The following is a 24,827-nucleotide window of genomic DNA, read 5'->3' as shown; positions in this document are numbered from 1 at the left end:
AGGATCTACACTGAGCTCTACATCACACAGGGACGGAGGGAAGGGGTTAATACCCAACATGAGGTGTGGCAGCTGGAGACAACATCCAAGATGGAGACCCTCCATGACACTCCAATCAAGTGCCAGGACATCTTTAAACCCTTACCTGGCCAAGACACACACATCAGAGTAGTTGTGACGCAGGGCGTTGCCGGGATTGGAAAAACCTTCTCAGTGCAGAAGTTCACTCTGGACTGGGCAGAGGGCTTGGAAAACCAACATGTCAGTCTTGTGGTTCTGCTTTCGTTCCGGGAGCTGAACTTGATCAAAGATGAGCGCTACAGTCTTCTCCAGCTGCTCCGTGTTTTCCATCCAACATTACAGACGGTCACAGCAGAGAAGCTCGCCGTCTGTAAAGTCGTGTTCATCTTTGATGGCCTGGATGAAAGCAGGTTTTTATTGGATTTCCAGAACAATGAGGTCGTGTCTGATGTCACACAGACATCATCAGTAGACGTGCTATTGACAAACCTCATCAAGGGGAGTCTGCTTCCCTCGGCTCTCCTCTGGATAACTTCCAGACCTGCGGCGGCCAATCAGATCCCTCCTACATGTGTCAACAGGGTAACAGAAGTGCGAGGGTTCACTGACCCCCAGAAGGAGGAGTACTTCAGGAGGAGATCCAGTGATGAGGAGCTGTGCAGCAGAATCATCTCACACATCAAGGCGTCCAGGAGCCTCCACATCATGTGCCACATCCCAGTCTTCTGCTGGATCACTGCTACAGTTCTGGAGCACATGTTGACTACAGACCAGAGAGGAGAGCTGCCCAAGAGCCTGACTGAGATGTACTCACACTTCCTCCTGGTTCAGACACAGAGGAAGAAGCACAAGTACAATGAGAGTCAAGACAGGAGTCAGCAGGAGCTGATGGAGACTGACAGGGAAGTTCTTCTGAAGCTGGGCAGGCTGGCGTTTGAACATCTGGAGAAAGGCAACCTGATGTTCTACCAAGAAGACCTGGAGGAGTGTGGTCTTGATGTCAGAGAGGCCTCGTTGTACTCAGGAGTGTGCACAGAGATCTTCAAAACCGAGTGTGTGCTCTTCCAGAGAAAAGTCTACTGCTTTGTTCATCTGAGCATTCAGGAGTTTCTCGCTGCAGTCTACATGTTCCACTGCTACACCAACAGGAACACAGAGGTACTGGCCAGAGTCATGAGAACATGCAAGAATAAAGGTGTTGACAATAAGCCATCATTGGATGTCTTCCTGAAGACAGTCATGTCTAAAGCCCTGCAGAGCAATAATGGTCACCTGGACCTCTTTGTCCGTTTCCTTCATGGCCTCTCACTGGAGTCCATCCAGAGGCTCTTAGGAGGCCTGCTGGGTTGGACAGAGAGCAGACCAGAAGACATCCAGAGAGTCATCAGCAACCTGAAGGACACCAACACTAACTCACCGGACAGAAGCATCAACATCTTCCACTGTTTGATGGAGATGAACGACCTCTCAGTACATCAGGACATCCAAGAGTTCCTCAAGTCAGAGAACAGATCAGAGAAGGAACTCTCTGCGATCCACTGCTCAGCTCTGGCCTACATGCTGCAGATGTCAGAGGAGGTTCTGGATGTGTTTGACCTGAAGGCGTACAACACATCATTTGAGGGACGACAGAGACTGATCCCAGCTGTAAGGAACTGCAGAAAGGCTCGGTTAGTCCTGATGTGAAATCAACATTATACAAACAGTGTAGAGCTGCTTCCATACCTGACACCATCAGAAATACAATAAAGATATGTAGTTCTCTAAATATTCAGGATAAAGGATTGATTCTGTGAGAAAAAATATACTTCAGGCAGTCCAGGGTAAAAAGGAGGCAGCATGATGGTGATGCCCACAGCAGCTCACCTCTACAATACTTCAAAATCAGAAGCAGGTATTTGCTGTGTAATTGAACTTGAGCATCAGGTTTCTTCTGTATCTGAAGGAAACTGAATCAGGTCAACTGGACTTAGTTATATGTCTAGAAGATGTTTTGCCCCTTATCCAAGTGGCTTCTTCAGTTCACGCTGCTCACTAGACCAGACTGGTAGTCAGACTACCAGTCTAGTCGAGTGAACAATGATGTTACTGCTCAGGCAACAATGGAAAAATAAACAAGACTTGTAACAAATAATCTGGAATCCTCCTCACCTGAAGAGCAGAGAGTGAAGGAGCTCAGGAGACTTAATATACCTGTGTGAGCTGAGGGTGCTGCAGCACCTCTGCTTTTTCTGCGATGGCAACTGCAATGGCAATACAAATTAAAAATAAAAAAAGGGCTATTAATTATTTTATTATTATCTCGCTATATGCAAGAAATATGAAATGACAAGTTCATTGGCTATGATCTGTCTGCTGAGTGACAACGGCCTGATGGAAATTATATTTGACGACTCTTAAGTTTTATGAAACTCATTAAAGCGAGTCGTTTAATGTTTTGGAAGTCATTCCATTAAGCTGAGAGGGATTCCACATCTGTCAGCATCACAGGCTGCTGTGAGCCTTCTGTAACTAGCAGTGTTAGACATAGGCCTAGTTTTGGAATTAAGTCGGTGATCAGTCAAAACAGTATGTTTATTTTCTATTTGACAGAAATATCGGAGGAAAGGAGATGAGATGAAAAAGTGGCTTGCTCCAAAATGAGAAATGTAGAGAATGAAAACCAAACCTTTAAAGATGAATGGACGGAGCAATGCATGTTCATTCTGCCTGCATCCACTTCTAAACCATTGTGTCTCATATGTTGTGAAACTGGCGATAATACCGTATTGATCTAAATATAAGACAACCCTGATTTTAAGACGACCCCTCTTTTTCAAGACCCTTTTTTGGAAATATACTTTTTATATGGACATTCTGCGACACCAGCCAGTTTCGGAGGTAACTTCAGAAAGCGTCCAACTGACAGCCGGAGCGGCATGTCAGCTGGCTGCTACATTAAACCGGGTGGCGGCGCACACAGTGCGGTGCTGCGGCCGGCCCACCTGATGCCGGCTGGTGCCTCGGTCAGGTTTGCCGGATCTGACAGGTGCGCGGCGCACACAGACTGCCATATATACCTTTCATCATAAATCAACTTTTGTTTATACGCGGTTGCAGCAGCACAATGGACAGCTACACAGACAAGATGGTTGATTATTGATTGCGCAATGCGGCCATTCGCTGGTAATCGCGCTGCGCGCATTAAACGATTTTGCGGAGGCAGGAGGAAAGTTGTATGATTTACGTTGTACGCACGTTCGCGCGCTGCGTGCGTGACCGTTCATGTGCTTGTGCATGAACGCCCATACCATGCTGGAGCACAGCACACCCCTTCCAACCGTGCCAGAGCGAGGGAAGTGGAACATATGCAAGTACAACACGTGTATTTGCTTAGATCCCCAATATTAGACGAGGGTGGTTTTTCAGGGCATTTTCAATGGAAAAAATATCGTCTTATATTCAGATCAATACGGTAATAATAATAAAAAAAAGTGGACGGTTAAGCGTCACTATGAGACCAAACATGGGTCGTTTGAGGAAACGTACCCGCAGAAGTGATGATATAGAAATGTGGGGAAAAAAAAAAAGTGCATAGGCTACGTTGTTGATTTTATTGACATCAGGGTTCACTATTTAGACCAGGGCCACTCAGCTTCAGACGGCTCAGGGACCACGCAGCAAAATTCAGCTGTGTCCAAGGGCCGCAAGCTAAACATGTCTGTCCTATTTTGGACCTCACTGAATAAAAGATTGTCCTGCAATGATTAATGATGAAATGATCAAGTTACAACAAAATGAGGCTTCATTCCCAAAATGTGAACAGAATGGGCAGCTTGCTCAGAGGTTCATACTGAAATTAGGCCATAATCACACTCCCTTGGAACATTATAAAATAAACAGACTTCATTCACAAAATGTTGGTGATAGAAATTAATTGTCCACAGACTGAAACTCAGTAAGTAAAAAGAATAACAATATTTTTATTATATGACAGTGGCGGGCCGCATAAAAATGATGTACGGGCCACACGTGGCCCCGGGCCCCGGGCCGCAGGTTGAGTAGCCATTATAAAATTCGGACCTTTGCTGGGAGGAAATTTTAGTAACTGGACCTCTTTGAATTTTAATTGAATACCCCTGTTCTAAAACTTTTCCTGATATCCTGTGATTATATTTCTCCGGAAACAGGAAATGAAGTTAAAACACACTACACTGACTCTCCTCCTTTCCTTGCAAAGTTCCGTATAATTACTGTGGCTGCTTCTACGTGTAGTATTTTGGTGTTCAAATTTACAGTCCGGTGTGTAAAACGTTCTAAAATTAGTGTTTATGTTGTTATTAACCAAGGTGTAAATTATCCTAGTTATTCAAGTTAATGAAAAAACATGAATGTCACGAACCGTAGTTTGACGTCAGTATATAGACTGACTTTCTCTCAGTACCCCCCATCTCTGACTGACTTCCAGCGTCCCTGCCTGTGACTGATAAACAACCGACCTGATAAACAGTCATTAGTAATATGGATCTGATGAGCAAGCAGGCTGAGGCCAATAACAGAGCAGCAACACTGATGCCATAAGATATTACCATATCCCAAATCCCACATGATATCTAATCTCTTATCACAGTATCCATATTATATCAATATACTGATGGGCCCACCTCTACTGCCACCACCTGGTCAGTCTTTTGAAATGCTCATAACTTTGGCCCTGATTGGTCAAGAGACTGGGTGCTGGTGTCATGTGATGCAGAAGCTCTTGTTCTACAGTGTTACTATTACCCCTTTTCCACCAAAAAGCACCTGGTGGTAGTTCGGAGCTGGTGCTAGAGCCGGTGCTTAACTGGTGCCAACAAAGAACCGGTTTGCTTTTCCATCGGCCAAGAGCCAAGCGGAGCCAAGTCAGAGCCACGTCATGACGTCAGCGCGAAACGTGATCACGTGGGTGTGCGAGACGCTCGCTCGGAATCACAATAACAAACAGCAATTATTGACGTGTATTATTGAGCTGTACATTTATAGCTTTCACTGCTCCCGTTTGAGTCTGTAAGCCCGCCCACCAATGACGTGGTGGGCCGCGTCATCGGTTCTTTCTCTGGCTCACATTTAGCCCCTGCTCCAAGTTGGTGCTTGCTTGGAGCCGATTTGGAACCGGTTTGGCCGGTGCTTGGGCGGTGGAAAACCAAAGAACTGGTGCTAAGTTAGGCACGGACTCCGAACCAGCCCTGGAACCGGTTTGGTGGAAAAGGGGTATATCAGAAGACGGGAGACTGAAGGCATGTGAGGACTTTTCACTGAGCTATTCATTTGTTATTTATGGACGTACCTATGGCTGTTTTCACGTCTACCGTATTTAGCACTGAATTTGATTGATTTTGGACCTTTTATCATTTCTTGCTTTCATTATCTGTTTATTTGTGTTTTTAATATTTTGATGTCTTTTCATTTCAGGTGTTATATTTATCTTTTAATTTCCTCTGATGGTTTTGTAAACAACTTGGGAACTTTGCTTTAAAGGTTTAGTATAAATATAAATTAGTATTATCAGTATTATTATTAATATAATTGTTATAATAACTATTTCATTGGTTTGTCCTTCCTCTTTGAATATTTTGAACAAATCTCTGACTGATAAATATCCAAAACACTGGAAATTATAGCTACATATTTTATTCTTTATTCAGATTGAGTGACTGCTGGTTGACAGGGAGCTGCTGTGCTTCTCTGGCCTCGGCTCTGAAGTCCAACCCCCATCTGACAGAGCTGGACCTGAGTAAGAACCACCACCTGCAGGATTCAGGAGTGGAGCTGCTGTCTGCTGGACTGAAGAGTCCAAACTGCAGACTGAAGACTCTCAGGTCAGACTGCACTTTTTAATGATGACATAAGTATATGGATATTGTTTGAATCATATAGTAGCACTAAATGCCTATAAGACTGATATTGCTGTGAAGTATATGTTGTGCTTTTTTAAAGTCAGGGCTGCTGGTTATTTTAGTTTGGTCAGGATGCATGCGTGCTTTGTGAGGTTTGACAAGTAACTAACAACCGGCAGAGAGAGAGAGAGAGAGAGAGAGAGAGAGAGAGAGAGAGAGAGAGAGAGAGAGAGAGAGAGAGAGAGAGAGAGAGAGAGAGAGAGAGAGAGAGAGAGAGAGAGAGAGAGAGAGAGAGAGAGAGAGAGAGAGAGAGAGAGAGAGAGAGAGAGAGAGAGAGAGAGAGAGAGAGAGAGAGAGAATCCGGCGTCTTCTCCTCTATGTCCTCCACAGTGAGGTCGAGCTCGGTCCGCATCTTTTTCTTCCTCGCGGAGAAGTTAAGGCCACCATGAGGAAAAGCTTGTCTTCCCCCACGTGGTAACCCACTCCAAGGGCCTTATTGTCTCTGTCCCGTAGTTAGTTGGGTAACACAATAGTCTCTGGTTTAGAAGGAACAACGCCTTGCCTCTTGCCATTTTGACCAGACTGCACCCAAGGCTTGAGGTGAAACCCACCGGTTGCGAGTATGGCCTCAACCCCCATAAGGATCTCGCTGAGTCTCTGGGGGTCATTGTGAGACACCAAGATGTTGTCGACATAGGCACTGTCCACAATGGCATGTCTCTCCTCCACTTTGTCGGCGAACTGTGCTAGATGGGCAGTCTCTCTCATGGCCACCTAGTCGATACAACCGGCCGGTTTATCGCCCATGTTCACCTCCTGATCCTCTAACCACACCGAGTTATACATCTTGGACACGTTTCCAATCGCCGCGTGCTCCCCTTCCCGGAAACGGAGCAGCACCGCCCGGATGGGATTCAAGACATCTGGGCCCTTCAGCAGAATGCCATTCAGGCTGACACCCCTGTATTCCTGGCTGCTGTCCCAAACCAGTCTCACCAGAGTGGAGACAGAGTGTGGGTTGGGTGCTGTCAGATGGTTCACCCACCACACTGCTCCCTTCCAACTGTCCATGACGGCTCTGGAAAGCTTGACCGCGCCCCCCCTGGTGACCATGTCGTGCACCTGCCTCGTGTAGGCCTCCTTCCACATCGAATCCCTATCGAGGCGCTTCTCCGACTTCAAAAACATTGCCTACACAGCTTTGCGGTTGTTGGGCAGGGTAGCAGGGTTCTCCTTCCTGGGGTATTTGGCATCCCAGTGGGGTTTGTCACTGTGGTTGTCACTCAACTTGAAGGTCAGTTCTCCCCTGATGATTTCTAGCTCTCTCTCGTCAGCGAGAGACATCTCCTTCCCCCCAGGGGCGCACTTTCCACAATGACATCCATCGCACAAGGGGTCGCAGGCGGCACCAATACTGTCCCACTGCAGCCACTTGACGATCTCAGCGTTGCACGCAGCCGTGGTTCCGACTACCATGCTGCTCTTTAGCTCTGGGCAATTACGGAGAACCTCAACCTTCCTGGACTTCCCTCTCATGGAGCAAGCAAAGTGAGTCGACGAGTGACGCGCAGTCACCTCAACGTCCTCGAACAGGTCTGGGTGCACGCCACTGACGGTTTTGCCAAGTGGACCGTCCCACAAGACCAAGTCACCACACCTCATCATCCGTTGGGGAGCAATCAGTATAAGTAGCTCAACCTTCTCCGGGCAGGTCAGCTCTCCCGGTTTAACAACACCAGGGAAGAACTTCTCTGGGAGCTCCGAGTCCACTGTATGATCCATTCTGGCGATCTCCTCCAGTCCATAGCAGATCATCTCATGGAGTCTCCAAGTCCCCTTCTTGGTAGCCACTTTTATACTCACGAAATACCTCTTTGTCTCCACCTTTGCCTCCATACCACTCACACCATAAACGACCAGCGTCATTGGTTCACCAGCCAACCCAAGCCTCGCCGCTGCTTGGTGAGTGATATAGTTGGTATCCGAGGCTAGATCCGACCCAGTCGCCCCTCTTGGTCGTAACGTCCACCAACATCATGAGGACCGGGTGCTCCTTCGGTTCACTCTCGTCCACCAGACCCTTGCCAGCACAAACTGTAGAGGGCACTTTATTAGTGCAGGCCTTACGAACAGCTTCCAGCTGCTCCGGGGTCAGACCTATGCTGGCAAACAAAGCCTCTTGTTCTTTGGTCGGACTACAGGGTTCTCTCTTCTTCTCCCCCTTGGTCTCCCCTCTGTCCCTTTTGGCTGGTTGTTTAAGGCACAAGAAGAAATGGTGGTCTGGAGGGGCGTCACCTCTTTTGCATTCTTCGTTGCGACACAGAAAGTTTTTATTGCAGGGACCGTCACTCCCATGGAGGTCCGGGCATTTCAGGCAAGCTTTAGTCCTTTTTACTTGAGCCCTCCGCTCTGAGGGGTTGGCCTTCTTAAATGTCTTGCAGCGGTATAAACGTCCAGCATGCCCCTCTTCACCACACATGTTGCAAGGCTCTTGCAAAGGTTCTCCCCTCACCTCGCTGGCCGTGGCTTTGGTAAACGAATGCTTCTCTTGCCTTCGGTCCCCTGGCCTTTCCTTTGCCTTCTCGCGGGGACTCTGTTCACTCGCTCTGGCGGAGTTTGGCCGTCTGGTGATCTGTAACTGCTCCAGCTGCACCAGAACCATCTTCTGATCTCTCAGGAACTGCCATAGTTTGTCAAACTGGTTACGGGGGTTGACATTGCTGGCCGCGTCGCACCGGTATAAAAACCACCTCTTCTTCATACTGTCTGGCAGCTTGCTCTCAAGTGACCAAATCACCAACTGATTTTTTATGGCATCTTCACAACCCAGGTCTATAAGGTCCAACAGCGCCCTTTCTACTGCAGTGCCTCCCTTGGGTGGTTGTTGCACACAGCTGGTAATTCCTGTAGCTCCAGTACGATGTCATCTGCTATTTGTGACATGTCCCCATAACGGTCCTCCAAAACCCGGAAAGCTTCGCTCGCAGTACGGCAATGGGATAGTTCGCGTTTCACCAAGTCGTCAATACTGTCCAGCAGGTGAAAGAGCCTGCACTCCAGGGAGCCTGTGGGTTCTGCTAATGCCTGAAGGGTCCCCCAATTACTCTTCCAGCGCCAATAGCTCCTCCTGTCCCCAGAGAATTTCGGTAGGCTTAGGGGTGCGAGTGCAATCCTAGGTCCGGTTGTCCCCTGGGAGGTGGCAAACATGCTCCATCTGGGACCGCCGCTATCTGGTAGCTCAGCATGTAGTCCTTGCTGTTGCTGCAGTGTGCTAGAGAAGCTGGGTCCGAACGTTGGGTTCATGGAACACCGTGGTGAATGTCTCTGTGGTGGTGCTTGGGGAGATTCCAACAGGATGCTTGTGCCTTGTGCTCCATCAGGTCAGTCCACATTACCATCCAGCGCGCTGCCATTAACTGCACCGGTTTGGTTGGTGGCCAGGTTCACACCTGCACTTTGCACACCAACATCACGTGCCATACTGCTGTCCCTAACACCATCAGAGGGACCACTGGGTTTATCAGTGGTGGTCGTTCCTCCACCGTCCACATCGCTGTTACCATCGCCTCCGCCATCAGCGTCTCCCTCGTCCGCCTCACTGCTAGCAAGGATACCAAGGTTGCCACCCGATGACCTTTCACACTTGAGCATGTGGTTGGTAAGTGCACCTATAGTCATTCTTTTCTTCTCCTTGTAGCTCTTGAGGCAGGCCCGCATGGCATTAACCTCCTTTTCCAGGACGTAGCGATCCCAGTCCTGTACAAACTTCTCCAATGCATCCATTCTGCTCTCCACTGCAGTGCGCACCAAATCATATTGTTCACTGGTTACTTCACGCTTCTGGAGCACTTCGGCCTGACCAAACACTTCCTTGAAATCATCCACTAGACTGCCAAACTGATCTGATGCACAGCGGGACCACAATGTCTTTTTGAGCTTCATGTCTGTGTCATACTTTGTGCGGCAATCTTGCAGCCTTTTACTCACATCAGCTACATCTGCTGCAAATCCTCTAGCATCCTCCTCTTCCATAACAGCAGTGTAATCAAAACTGATGTTACAGATCTCTTCATAACTGTCCTTGAGTGCTTTCAGTTCAGATCTTAGGTCATATTCAGTCAAAAGGTCAATGTTAAAATCAATAGCATTGGCCCTCCTATTGAAAACCCCTTGTGCATAGGATCTCTTTTTCTTTAACTCCCCACAGTCTGCTATACTGACGTTCCCGGCGCCCCTCTTTGTTGCGCTCATTGGTTTGATGACGTACTTCCGGTAGTGTCGTACGGATCCAAAATGGCAATAGATTGACTTCCGGTCAGCCTTGCGGCTAGTTAACAAACTAACAGAGTTCATTTTTGGCGATCGGCTTATCCTTGGCCATTGCACAAACAGTCTCCAACACAGTCACCCAAAGCACAGTCACTGCCCAAACAATGTCTTTCATGATGGCTTGATTTGAGTACGAAGTGTTGTAGATGGGTGACTTCAAAAAGGCGAACCTCAAAAAGGTTATGCCCAACTTTTTCCAGCATGTCACATGTCCCATGAGGGGTGATAACACTCTGGACCACTGTTACGCTCCATTCAAGAACGGATACAAAGCCATATCCATGCCGGCTTTTGGTAAGGCTGACCACGATGCCATTTTACTCATTCCAAAATGTAAACAAAGGCTAAGACAGGAACCTCAGGTATCGCGAGAGGTCAGGCGCTGGTCCGCCCAATCAGAGGCCACACTACAGGACGCACTGAGTGATGTAGACTGGGACATGCTTCGGGCGAGCTCGGATGATGTCAACAAGTTTACGGAAGTGGCTACGTGCTTTATATCCAAGCTGTTAGATGATACCATTCCTATGGTGACTGTGAAGGTTTTTCCTAATCAGAAACCGTGGGTGGATAAGTCTATCTGCGTGAAAGCATGCACCGCTGCCAAAAACAAGGGACTCATCACCATAGATATGTCACCGTACAAAGCGGCAGCCTACAAGCTCAGACAAGCGGTGAAAGCGGCTAAGAGTCGATACAGGGATAAGGTGGAGGAACAACTGTGCGACCGCGACAGTGGATGAGTGAACACCTCGGCTGTTGTGGACTCCTCACTGGTGGAAGAGCTTAACACCTTTTTCACTCGCTTTGAGGCTGGTGGCGCTAGCGCTAGCTCTGGGGCTAGCGCAATCAAAGCAGGCGGCCTGACCGGTGAGGAGAACCGCCCACTCTCGCTCTCGGAGCACGACGTAAGGAGAGCTCTGAGACGAGTGAACAGCAGGAAGGCAGCCGGCCCAGACGGCATACCCCGGGAGTCTGCTAAAATCCTGCGCTAACCAGCTAGCTCCGGTGTTCACATCCATCTTTAATCTGTCCCTGGCCCACTCTGTTGTTCCCACCTGCCTTAAAAAATCCACCATAATCCCTGTGCGCAAAAAGACCAACCCAGCCGGTCTAAATGACTACCGCCCTGTAGCTCTGACCTCCGTGGTGGTGAAGTGCTTTGAAAGACTCATCAAAGACTTCATCTGTTCATCACTGCCGGACTCCCTGGACCCCTTCAGTTCCCCTATCGCCCCAATAGGAGTACTGATGATGCCATCACCCATGTCCTCCACTCCACCTTCTCTCACCTGGACACCGGTAAGGGGAATTATGTGAGTCTGCTGTTTATTGATTACAGCTCAGCGTTTAACACCATAGTTCCCCACAGACTGGTCACCAAGCTGAGTCCCTCACTCTGCTCCTGGGTTGGAGCCCACACCTCCAGCTCCCGTACCTTCCACACTGGTGCCCCCCAAGGCTGCATACTGAGCCCTCTGCTATACTCCCTGTACACCCATGACTGCACAACGACACACCAATCCAACATCATTGTGAAATTCGCGGATGACACAGTGGTGGTAGACCTGATCTCTAATAACAACGAGACGGCCTATCTGGAGGAGATGGAGCTGCTGTTTTCATGGTGTAAGGACAACAAATTGGACCTGAATGTCGCCAAGACCAAGGAGGTGGTGGTCGACTTCAGGCGAGAGAGGCAGAGGATCCACTATGCACCGCTCAGGATCTACGGGACCCCGGTGGAGAGAGTGAGCAGCTACAGGTACCTTGGGGTTCACATCTCTGAGGACCTGACCTGGACCACACACACCTCCACCCTGGTGAAGAAGGCTAGGCAGCGGTTGTACCACCTCAGGCGGCTGAGGAAATTTAAGATCTCCACCATGCTGCTGAAAACCTTGTACGCCACCACAGTGGGGTCTGGACTTTCTGGGAGCATCACCGCCTGGTAGGGCAGCTGCAGCTCCAGGACAGGAAGGCCCTGCACAGAGTGATCCGATGTGCTGAATGCATCACTAGAACAGCAGGGCTCATCAACTCTATTTGTCCAAAGGCCAGAATTTTTTTTAGGAAGACACTGTGGGGACCAGACTTTACAATAACAACATATTCATTTATTTAAGATAATTAGCCTATTATTGTTTAGTATTTTCACTTTCTTACAAAATGAATACCTGTATCAGTGTGAGCAGGCTGCTAGAAAACATGGAAAATCCATAATAATAACTAGATACTGAAGTAGAAAACGCTCTCAGAGCGCAAGGAGTCACTGAGGAGTGACTCTTCAAATCTGGAATTATGGAAATGGAATAACTGACAGGAAGTTTGAATCACCTTTAACCGGTGTTGACTCTGTTATGCAGCGCCCTGATTGGAGGAAAATGTTGAGCCCATGCTTGCATGAAGATACAGCACAAGACTCATTCCATTCCTAAAAGACAGGAAGTGGTTTGAGTTTCACCTGTCAGGCTGCTGCTCTTCAGTGACAAGCAGCCAATCAGACGCAGCTCTGTGAGGGAGGCCTGCCATAGATCTGCACTCTTCCTGTCTTATAGTTTATTTTTTATTCTCCATTCAGACTGAGTGACTGCTGCTTGACAGAGAGCTGCTGTGCTTCTCTGGCCTCGGCTCTGAAGTCCAACCCCCATCTGACAGAGCTGGACCTGAGTGGGAACTGTCTGGAGGATTCAGGAGTGGAGCTGCTGTCTGCTCTGGTGGAGAGTCCAAACTGCAGCCTGAAGACTCTCAGGTCAGTAGAGGGGTGGAGTCAGTCCTCTGAGGTCAGCAGAGGGGTGGAGTCAGTCCTCTGAGGTCAGCAGAGGGGTGGAGTCAGTCCTAGAGGGGTGGAGTCAGTCCAGGCGGAGCAGCTTGGTTGCTTGGTTCTTGTGCTGGACACAGTCAGTGCAGGCAGCATTTCCTGGGAAATGTCCAAAGTGCTCAGTGGCCTCAGGACTGGACAGAAAGACAGAGAGAGATCAGCCAATCAGAGCAGCCACAGTGTGTTGGGGTCATGTGCTTGAGTTGACCTGCAGATGATGATGATGATGATGATGATGAAGAGGATGATGGTTTTGTGTTCATCCCTACAGGCTGGAACATGTAGAAGACTGGACTCCAGCTGACAGCCTGAGAGGACGTGAGTACTGAGACAGTATGAGCAAGCAAACACACACACACACACACACACACACACACACACACACACACACACACACACACACACATGAAGTACAAGGTATGATGAGGGTATGATAAGGGTAGGGGGCAGGTAAGGACAGAGGGTAGAGAAAAAGAGAGGGAGATATAAGAGAAAAAAAACCTGAAGGAGAAAAAAAGGTCTCATTTGTTTAATTTTTGATATGTATTTGTTTTTCTCTATAAGCCTGGTATTTTGGGTGGATATGAAATCTGCCTTACAAACTAAAAAAAAAAAAGCATTAAAAACAAAAAACTAAACAAGCAAATTCTCTTTATCCCTATAAAGCCACATGTGTCATTTTTAATACATGATCTTTTCAGCCTTGTACATCATTGGTGTCATATTTTTTTTTCTTGAAAAACCTGATGGGCCAAATCAGACACTTGTAATGCACGGACAATCCACCGGGGACAGTATTTCATGCACCAGAGCGCTTTCAGGGACACCTCCAAAAAGGCTACTCGCAAGAAGTGAAAAACAGGTGTGCATGGAAGGAGAACTTTTCCAATTTTGACAAGGTTAGGGAAGAAAACACATGCAAATTTTTACTGAAATATCAATAGGCACAGTTACCGAGTTGATGCAATGTGAAATTACTTAATATTTCATAACGTTTTTATTTGTAAAATGTGTTGAAAATGGCTGTCTTAAATTTAACACAGCAGGTATATTGAGGTCATTTTCACCAAATTATTCAATGGTTGTTTTATGGCATTTCATGCATTATACATATCATCAAGCAACATACAGTCTTTTTATTAGTCAAGTAAACAGGGCTTAAAGTAGGTTAGGGTTAGCGTGGCGCCGGATTTCCGCCTTGATGGACATTCTGGTATTTTTTATTCATTTATTTATTCATTTATTCATTTATTTATTCATTTTAATTTTATTTTTGTGACAACAATTTGGCATAAGTTAGCATTTAATGAATGATCTTCTGATTTTCAGCGAAGCACATGGGTCGATCCACCAATAGTATAGTGTTATCAAACTCAGCTGGCCAATAAGAGCTGAGCAGGGAGGGTCTAAGAACAGCATGCCTTGTGCGTTTTGTGCAGCAGGTGGATGCGGCAGTCTGCCTTCCGGTAGAGTAGATCTGGTGTTGAGCTAAGCAACGTTGAAGTAGAGTGGAGTAGGGAAGAGAGATGGAAGCAAAATACATTCAGTGTTTCCCCTGTCATTCTATTGGCAGGGCGCGGCGCCCACCCCCCGACACGCTAAATTAATTTTCAAAGTAGAAAATAAATAAAATCATAACAGAAATAATTTAACGTCACGTTTCTGTACCCACACTCATCCATATGCAGACAGAGAGACAGGAGATCAGAGGAGAATCACACCTGTACCCACGTAAGTGAAATAAATAATTAGTGTTGCGTTGGCTGCAGCCTCCTGAAAACAGCTGAAAATATTGGCGTTTTTTAAACGCACGGCGCGACAGCCTGAGTCACCCACCAGAGGCAAAGATGAGTGCGTTTGCACTCCTCCGGTCCCGGTCCAAGTCAAATGGACACCCACACGGGCATTTAAAGCACTGCTGCCGCTGTTACTCACGACCAGAGCCTATTCTATTAATATAGATTGATATAATATAGATGGGTCATTGAGTACAAATAATATTGAGCAACTTATTTAATTAATATTGTCCCCACTCTCCACCCTCCAAAATGTTTGTGTACCTCCAAAATTTTGTTGTTGTTTTTTGTTTATTCAAAAAAAGAAAAAACTTCATGCACAATTGTCTGATGTGTCAAATATGACACAAATTGAAACTCATAGTTGGGAATTGATATTTGACAAAAAAAAAAAAAAAAAAGTTTTGGTGGTTTTGTTAGACCAATAATGGCTCCAGTTTCAAAGAATTTGAATTTTCTGTCAATTATTTGATGGTTCAGGCTTTACAGGGTTAAAAATGAATTAAAACCAAACTCAAAGTGAAAACACAAAGTGTAAAATGACATTAAAATTAAAAACTAATGAAAAATGCAAAACTATAATAACCTTATAAGAGTCAAGAGAGTGTGAGTGAATGATCCTTTCTGAGGTGTGTTGTGTGTCTTCTCCCAATCAGATGCCTGTGATCTCACACTGGATCCAAACACAGCGCACAGAAACCTCCGTCTGTCTGAGGACAACAGGAAGGTGACGAGGGAGAGCTGGCAGTTGTATCCTGATCACCCAGACAGATTTGACCAGCAGCCTCAGGTTCTGTGTAGAGAAGGTCTGACTGGGCGATGTTACTGGGAGGTCCAGTGGAGAGGATGGGTTTCTATAGCAGTGACTTACAGAGGAATCACAAGAAGTGGTGATGACTCTGAGCTTGGAAACAATAAACACTCGTGGAGTCTGTGGTGCCATGGTAACAGCTACTCTGTCAGACACAACCGTGAGCTCACCAGTGTCTCTGTCCGTCCCCGTAGATCTCACAGAGTAGCAGTGTATCTGGACTGCTCTGCTGGGACTCTGTCCTTCTACAGAGTCTCTTCTTACAAACTGACACTCCTGCACACCTTCAGCTCCACCTTCACTGAGCCGCTTCATCCTGCATTTCGTTTGTGGTCAGCTGGTTCTTCTATTGTGGTTGAGCTGCCAATTTCTCAGAAACAAACACTGACCTGAAAGTGTTTAGAACATTTTTGGCTGATTTGTGGTTTATTGTTTTTTTTTTTTTTTTTTTTTTATTGTATCAGGCATTTTGGTGGATAATTGTTAACTGAATGAATGGACAGGCTTGTAAATATAATAAGTCATTATTGTTAAGACAAATGGTATGTATTAATTTATTTAAGTTGCATTTCATTTCTGTCATGCGTTTCATTGCATTTCATTTCCGTATAGCTGGTTACTATGGTTACTGTTACCATGGCGTGTTTGTAAGCATGCGCAGTTGCGCATGGTTGGCTTTAAAAATGGCGTTCAGTCATGCTTCACATTCATACACAACCCTTCGTCAGAAGCGCACATCACCGTCGGTAGGTAAACTCACTAAACTTGCTTCCCAATAGCAGCTGACTGCTCTCGCAGTCAGCAGCTGATTTCTTCGGTTGAGCCTGTTCGATCATGAGTGTTACCATCCTGTGTGGTATTGTGTCAGCACTTGTTTGTTCACGGACGCTTGGTTCATTCATGGCAAACGGTGTTTGATTTTGCCACGGTGTCTCTACAGGACCGTGTGCACATGCTCCGTGAGTGCAAATGATTATGGGAAATGTAGTTCTTTTGAACCTGCTGCATTATGTGTGTAGATGTGAGAGATATACACTGCAGTACAGGCTTGTTATAGATAGATAGATAGATTTACTTTATTGATCCCAGTCTGGGAAATTCTTAAAAGTCTGGGAAATTCTTAATTCTTGGATTGGGTTGTTATTATTGTTACTCCACATTTAACTTGCTTCTTTATCACCATCATCATCATCATAACAACAACAACAACAACAATAATTACAAATAGTACATTGCAATAGTTTATTAATAATATATTGCAATATTTAGTCAAGTTTATTTTCTTACTTTACTTAATCCATATATTGAGATGTTTGATACTTAGATTATTTTCTGTAAAGATTTAAACTCTTGAATTACAATGCAGTGCCACTAAAGCATGTGATTGATTGATTGCTTAGTGTGGCATAATAACTTGCTTCTTCGCATTTATGTTCTTTCAAATAAGTGAATGATACTGCCTAGTACTGCACTCCAAGAGAATGTATTGTGATTTTTCTTTTTCCTTATTTTTCCTAGGGTTATAACCTGTGTATTTGTTGAGCAATAAAACAACAAAAAGCAGTACGAGTTAAAGCTTTTGTGTGCTGCCTGACTGCCCATTCGGAGGGCTAAATTTAAAAAGTCCGAACAATTATAATATTTGTATATTCAAATCTTAATGTTGTGCAAAAGTTTAATTTAAACCTCCTCCTCCACTGATTGATTGAATTCAACTACTTGCTCTGAAGACCAAGTCCCGTGTCGGCGTGGTTCCACATTTACCTGACGAGGTGAGGAGACCGTACCGAGGCTGTAGAGCCGGCGCTAAGCTGGAGGCTAAGCGACTGGAGAAGAAGTGGCGATACAAACCTACGGTACCTTCGGTAATCATGAGGAATGTGAACTCAATGTGCCCAACAAGATCGACGAGCTGGCTGCGCTGTTGAAAAATGTCAAGATCTACAGAGAGTGCAGTTTGTTGTGCTTTACTGAAACGTGGCTAATGACTAGCATCCCAGACGCTAACGTGGAGCTACCCGGCTTCAGCACAGTCAGGTCGGACCGATACTGCTGAAAAACTGCGAATTTCCTTCGGGATGAATAAAGTATCTATCTATCTATCTATCAATTAACAGCCGTGAGAATGACAGCACCTTGCACACTGGAGAGCTGTGACTTGAGCCCCTCTCCTTTTGTGCCCCTCCCTTCACCTGTTGATCTCCAAGTCACATTAACATGTTTAACGCTCTATACCTGATGTTTTACTTTCAACACATTTGTATTTCATTTTGGACGGTGCACATTAATAAACACATGACTGTAAATGTGTCAGAGGCTTTTCTCACCTGCAGCCCCTGGCCAGGTGGTACACAGGTTTCCTAAAACTGAAGACGCTGGGTGGGTGTGTGTGGACACTATTTAGGTACCAGGACTTCATAAAGCAAGGACACAATAAGGTGCATTACAGTTTTTTTTAAATTGCTAAAACAAAACTTTCCTCCATTTTCTCAAAACTCTAAACACAACACACTTTTCTAAAGCTACATACACAAAACCACACCTTCTCTTTTCAAAACTCAAACTTTCAAATCAAATCAAACTTTATTTGTAGAGCACTTTTCATACATGGAATGTAGCACAAAGTGCTTTACATGTTAAAAACACCCCCCTCCCCACCCCAACCTCTAGACCTCCACCCCACGATTCTCTCTTACATACACACACACACACACACTCGCACACACACACACATACACACACACACACACACACACACACACATACACATATACACACATAATGTTTGTTAAGCTGAGTACAGAGGAACCAGGTCAGGAAGCGCTGCCATCTGCGCTGGGGGCTGCCCACGGCCCAGGCCAGGAGGCCACAGCTCAGGGGCCCACCAAACCACAGGTAGGCAGAGGACCCATGGCGCTGCAGTGGGGCACCGCCACAGAGCCACAGAGCCCCCACCCACCCCAGCCGGTGTGCCCCACGAGCAGAGACACCCCAGCCCCAGCGCAGCTAACCCTAACCCTAACCCTAACTCCACTGAGGAAACACTGGATATATGGGATAAAAATATGAAAACATATAAAATAAGAATATAAAAAGTATATATAGAAATAACGACATATAAAGTAAAAATATATAAGAACATTAATAAAAGCTAAAATAGGCATGTGTAAACATATAAGAACATTTAGTTAAGAGCCAAAACAAAAGGTATAGGGTATAAAATAAACATTAAATAAAAGTCAGGTTAAAAAGGTTAAAAAAAAGAGTATATTAAGAGCATGAGGTAAAAGCCAAATTAAATAGGTGGGTCTTGAGCCTATTTTTAAAAATATCAACATTCTCTGCTGCCCTCAGGTCCTCCGGCAGGCTGTTCCACAATCGGGGGCCATAAAACTGAAAAGATGCCTCACCGTGTGTTCGTGTTTTTACTCTGGGAATACATAACAGGCCGGTGTCGGAGGACCTGAGGGTCCGCGAGGGTTCATAACGTAAAAGCAATTCAGAAAGATAAGAAGGCCCAAGACCCCTAAGACATTTAAAAACTATTAAGAGAACCTTAAAATCGATCCTGAAACATACAGGGAGCCAATGCAGTGATTCTAAAACTGGTGTAATATGCGCCTGCCTTCTGGTCCTCGTCAGCACTCGTGCAGCTGAGTTCTGTAGAAGTTGTAAATTTGTGATGTTTCTTTTAGGAAGACCAGAAAGCAGGGCATTGCAATAGTCAATACGACTGGAAATAAAAGCATGCATCAGCATCTCTGTATTTGCCCGAGAGAGAAACGGGCGGACTCTGGCTATATTCTTTAAATGATAAAATCCTGTTTTTGTAACATTTTTAATGTGTGGAATAAAATTGAGCTCAGAGTCAAAAATGACGCCCAGATTTTTTACGTGATTGGATGGGTTTAAAGACAGTGTTTGTAATTTTGGTAAAAGTTTCACTCTCTGGGCCTCAGGACCGATGATTAAGACTTCAGTTTTGTCCTGGTTGAGCTGCAGGAAGTTTTCTGCCATCCAGGATTTGATGTCTAAAATACAGTTAAAAAGGGCATCAAGTGGCCCAGTGTCATCAGGAGACATGGAAATATACAGCTGTGTGTCATCAGCATAGCTGTGGAAATTGATCCCATGTCTCCTGATGACACTGCCAAGTGGGAGCATATATAAATTAAAAAGAATGGGGCCTAAAATTGATCCTTGGGGCACACCACATTTTATCTCATGTATTCTTGAGTAGCATGTATCCAAGCTTACCATGAATTTTCTTGCTGTGAGATAGGAAGTGAACCACTTAAGAACAGTGCCAGAGAGGCCAACCAGATGTCTGAGTCTATTTAAAAGAATAGTGTGATCTACTGTATCGAAAGCAGCGCTTAGATCCAGTAGCACAAGGACTGAAAGCTTGTGTGTGTCCAAATTGCACCTGAGGTCATTAACCATTTTCAACTGTGCAGTCACTGTACTGTGATTCATCCTAAAACCAGACTGAAATTCCTCAAAGATTGAGTGGTTAATTAAAAAATTATTCAACTGAATAAAAACAATTTTTTCTAAAATTTTACTTAAAAATGGTAAGTTGGATACAGGTCTGTAATTATTAAGAATGCTGGGATCCAAATTGTTCTTCTTCAGAAGAGGCCTCACTACAGCTGTTTTAAAAGCTGCAGGGAAGACGCCTGTCTGAAGAGAAGAATTGACAATGTTTAAGAGCTCAACTTCAAAGAATCCATAAAATGTTTTAAAAAGTGATGTTGGGATCGGGTCTAAGAGGCAGGTTGTTGGTTTGACTTGGGAACTTACTCTACCAAGCATGTCAGCATCAACCAGGACAAAACTGTCCAGTGTTTCCTCGGGGTAAAACAGACATTCAACTGAATTAAAATTAGTATTTTGATTACCTAAAATTGTGGATCTGATTAAATCAATTTTACCTCTGAAGTGGACCACAAAGTCCTCGCAAAGAGAGTTTGTTGGAGTGTGCTGGAACTTGCTGGAATCCGGATTGATTAAACGATCGATGGTGTGAAAGAGGATTTTGGGATTGTTGTTGTGAAATGAGATTATTCTGCTAAAATGGACATTTCTTGCGTCTCTCAGAGCTTTATTATATATTTTTAATTGCTCACGGTATATCTGGTAGTTTACTGTTAATTTGTTTTTCCTCCATTTTCTCTCTGCCACCCTGCAGTTTCTCTTCAGTTTTTTGATTTCTTCATTTCTCCACGGTGTAGTATGTTTAGTTGGGACTTTTTTTAAAACCGGTGGAGCAACACTGTCGATGGCTGTCTTTAATTTACTGTTAAAATCATCAACAATAAAATCACAGGGTGCAGGTAAAGAAACTGGAGGATGTTTGTCTAAAATGTCAATAAAATTTGCAGCCACTTCAGAGGTAATATAGCGCTTCCTGACAGTTCTCACTGTTGTCTCCCGCTGAATAAAACCGGTGATATTAAAAAACACGCAGTAATGGTCGGACACAGCCAAGTCAACAACAGAGGACACACCAGCTGAGAGGCCATGGCTAATGACCAGATCCAGGGTGTGTCCCCTGTTGTGAGTCGGCTGTGTGACGTGTTGAGTAAAATCCATGCAGCTGAGGAGGTTTAAAAACTCTTTGGACATGTGATCTGATGGATTGTCTATGTGTAAATTAAAATCACCGGATATAATGATAAAATTGTAAGTGGCATGGATTATTGATAAAAATTCTGAGAAATCACTGATAAAAGCAGCATCATATTTCACACCAAAACAGCTGCTCAAAGCCTGCAAAAATTTAAACACTATGCGCATCATTACACTCTACAACAAAACAACTGAAAACACAATGTTCAGTGTGTGAGAATGTTCTTTTTATGTTTTTTCACAACTGCCAAAGCACATTTTTAGAAACCTTACAATATCTGTTCTCAAAATATATTACTGTAGAGTATTGGGCATTCATAGATTTGTGTGTTTCATATGAACAGTATGTACACTACTGTACTGTATCACAACTCAGTGCAAACACTACAGAGGATCCATTACACACAATACTCATTGAAAACACAATGTTCAGGTTTTTTTCTTTTTATTTATGGAACTATACCACACACACACACACCACAATCATTGTACGGCATCATGTCGTCGAGCTGGGTTGGACCACAGGACCTCATCTACATCACAGGCAATATTGTCCCTTGCCAGGCAACATGGGAAGAACGCCCTGGCATTGCAGATCCAGCCTTGGAAGGCCTCCACAGGCACGTCATCACAGGCCAGGTCCATAGCCCTGAGAAGGGTCTCTCTTGTGTAAGGTTGGCGGTCATACACCTTCCACCTCCATGACGAGAAAAACTCTAGAGAAACAAACATGCATTACAGTACTGACTTGTATGTACTCTGCTGTGAAAAAAAACAACAACAAAAAAACAAAACAAAAACAAACATGCATTCAATAGAAACATCACTGGACATGTTTTGCAATATAGCAAGGATACTGAGATGAAACCAATTGTCCTCCACTATACTGTAAAAATATCCTGTAGTGACCAACACAGCAATACAGTACAGTACCTGTTGTGTTCTCTGAATGCCTGGATAATGGTGGCCACTGAGAACCTACTCAAGTTGGGACGGACTCTTAGTCCTGCTTCAGCCTTTGTCATGCCATGGACAATGACATGGTCAATGACTGTTGCTCTCATCTCGTCTGTAGTGACAGTGCGAGTTTGTCTTGCTCTCCCTCCTTGGCCTGCTCCTCTCCCTCCTCTGACTCAAACTCCTTCCTCTGACTCTGCCTCTGTGCATTGTGGTGTACGTTTGGAACCTTCAGCAAACTGTGCACTCCGAACTGGCTTTTATAGGTGTGGTCACATCATTTGCAACAAGTGTCTTCAATTTTGAGCTGTTATGTTTAATGAATGAAGCCAGGTGTGTTCATTGTGTGGCAAACATTTTGCATCACATGAGCTTTAATTTGAGAATTTGAGCAGAGTTTTTTGCAACTGCAAAATCTTAAATGGGTTTGCCCCATCTTATCTTTCAGATCTCCTTATACCCTACATTCCATCGCGGGCTCTCTGCTCTCAAAATGCAGGGCTGCTTTGCTTACCTAGGGTTAAGAAGAAGTCAGCAGGTGGCCAGGCCTTTTCCTATCGTGCCCCACTGCTTTGGAATGACCTCCCTGCTGACGTCAGGCAGTCTGAATCTGTTGATTCTTTCAAATCTAGATTAAAAACTCATCTCTTCAGCCTAACTTATGGTTGAACAGTTAGTGGTACGGTGGGCTGGTTCTCTGTCTCAATGAAGTAACCCAAGCACTCACCTGCCGACGGGATTATTGCTCTCACGGAGGTAATTGTCTTCTGCAGATAATTAATGTTCCACCTTTGTCTCTGTGTGAGTGTGTGTGAATGGTTGATGTGTGTTTGTCTGAGTGCGTGCTCCGTCTATTTCAGATCCAGGTCGTCATGGTGTAGGTGGCTGTGTGGCCCGGGTCCCTGGCTGCTCTGGTGCATCCGGCTTCCCTTGGCGTCATCATCCCTCATCCGCCACCTATCTATCCTCATACATTTTATTGTTTGTTATCTGTGTTTACAACATCTATTGCACGTCTGTCCGTCTTGGGGAGGGATCCCTCCTCTGTTGCTCCCCTGAGGTTTCTTCCTATTTTTCTCCCTGTTAAAGGTTTTTTTTTAGGGAGTTGTTCCTCATCCGATGTGAGGGTCTAAGGACAGAGGATATTGTATTTTTCTGTAAAGCCCTTTGAGACAAATTTGTAATTTGTGATTCTGGGCTATATAAATAAATAAAATTGAATTGAATTGAACTGAACTTGTGTTTTAGCAAGACAAAATGTGTTAAGATTTATGAGAAAAGGAGGATTGCGTTTTGTGAATTGTGTCTTCATGTGAAATGTGTTTATGGTTTTGGCAAATGGGGACTAGTTTTATTAAATAAATAACTAAATAAATGTAGAAATAAATAAATAAAAGTAGAAAAAAATAAATATATAAATAAATAAATGTAGAAATACACAAATGAATAAATGAGTTTGGTGTAAGTGTAGTCCTCCTTACAGTCCGGTGGCAGGCTGAGGGCTTCCTGCTGCTGGGGGCTGTGGGACAGAGCCAGACGGCTGAGAGCCACCCGGAGCTCACGGGAAGCTGCGGAGTCCGTGCAGACAGTGAGGGCCTGCTGTCGGCTGGATCTCTCTCTCTGTGGCCCAGACCCGTGTTCAAGGACGGGCTTGAGGGGGCTGGACCCGCCCTGGTCATCAGCTGGGCCCGGCCTGAACGAAAAGAGACGAAAAGGTTTTTTTTTTTTTTTTTTTTTCCTTGACACGAAAGTTGTACGACTGTCTCTAAGTGCTATTTTCTCTGTCTCTTTAAATTAAATCCCCATCACATTAAATCTCCGTGATGACTCCCGGGCTATTCTGCATCTTATTGGCTCACCTGATATTACTTTAACCAATCGAACTCCTCTGGCCTAAATCCTGACCAATCACAGCCAAGGAACGCACCGTTCATGTTTCGCGTGCCGCGCGAGGAAGAGAGATTTAACGGTTAGTCTGTTTAAAAACTTAGGTCGGAGTGAATTAATTACAGATATGGATGCCAAACATTTTTTAAATTATTTTAGCGAGAACAATGCCGGCCGCTTCGCTGTGAGTGAGCCCTGAAGAGGCAGGAAGAAACATCTGAAGTCGGTTGGCTCTAATAGTCCAGTAATTTTAGGCCAAAATTGGGGTCAACCTAGGACAAATTGCAAGAGAAGCAAACTCAACTGATTTTGGATCCTCAGATTGTCCTGAGTGAGGGAAAAAAAGTCCCAAGAAATCCCATTGGTGGAAAGTTTTGAAAATCACCTATTTATGACCACATATTACCAAAAAACACTGTTTTTAACACACGGGAAAGGAGTTCAAAATTTGACTTTCAGATATCACTATAAAAATTCACAAGATGATTACACACACAAAGACAAGAAAAAATTATTATTATTATTCTTTTTTCACATGCATATCACACATTATCTGATTTGATATGCGCTAATAAGGAATATAAGGAATAAATGCCAGAAGAGACATTTAAACAGTAAATTAAAAGGTTACTATAGCTATAGCTAGGCTATATAGTAACCTTGAATTAAAAGGTTACTATATAACAGTGGATTAAAAGGTTACTATATATATAGTA

General features: G+C 44.8%; 1 pseudogene; it reads left to right on the top strand.

Annotated features, from left to right (window-relative positions):
* Positions 1–1,713, top strand: LOC115358351 (protein NLRC3-like; annotated as a pseudogene).
* Positions 1,714–24,827: the final 23,114 nt, after the last annotated feature.

This window comes from Myripristis murdjan, chromosome 4 (assembly GCF_902150065.1).
Source record: "Myripristis murdjan chromosome 4, fMyrMur1.1, whole genome shotgun sequence".
In the NCBI taxonomy this organism is placed as follows: Eukaryota; Metazoa; Chordata; class Actinopteri; order Holocentriformes; family Holocentridae; genus Myripristis; species Myripristis murdjan.
This window is presented reverse-complemented; position numbering and strand designations above follow the sequence as displayed.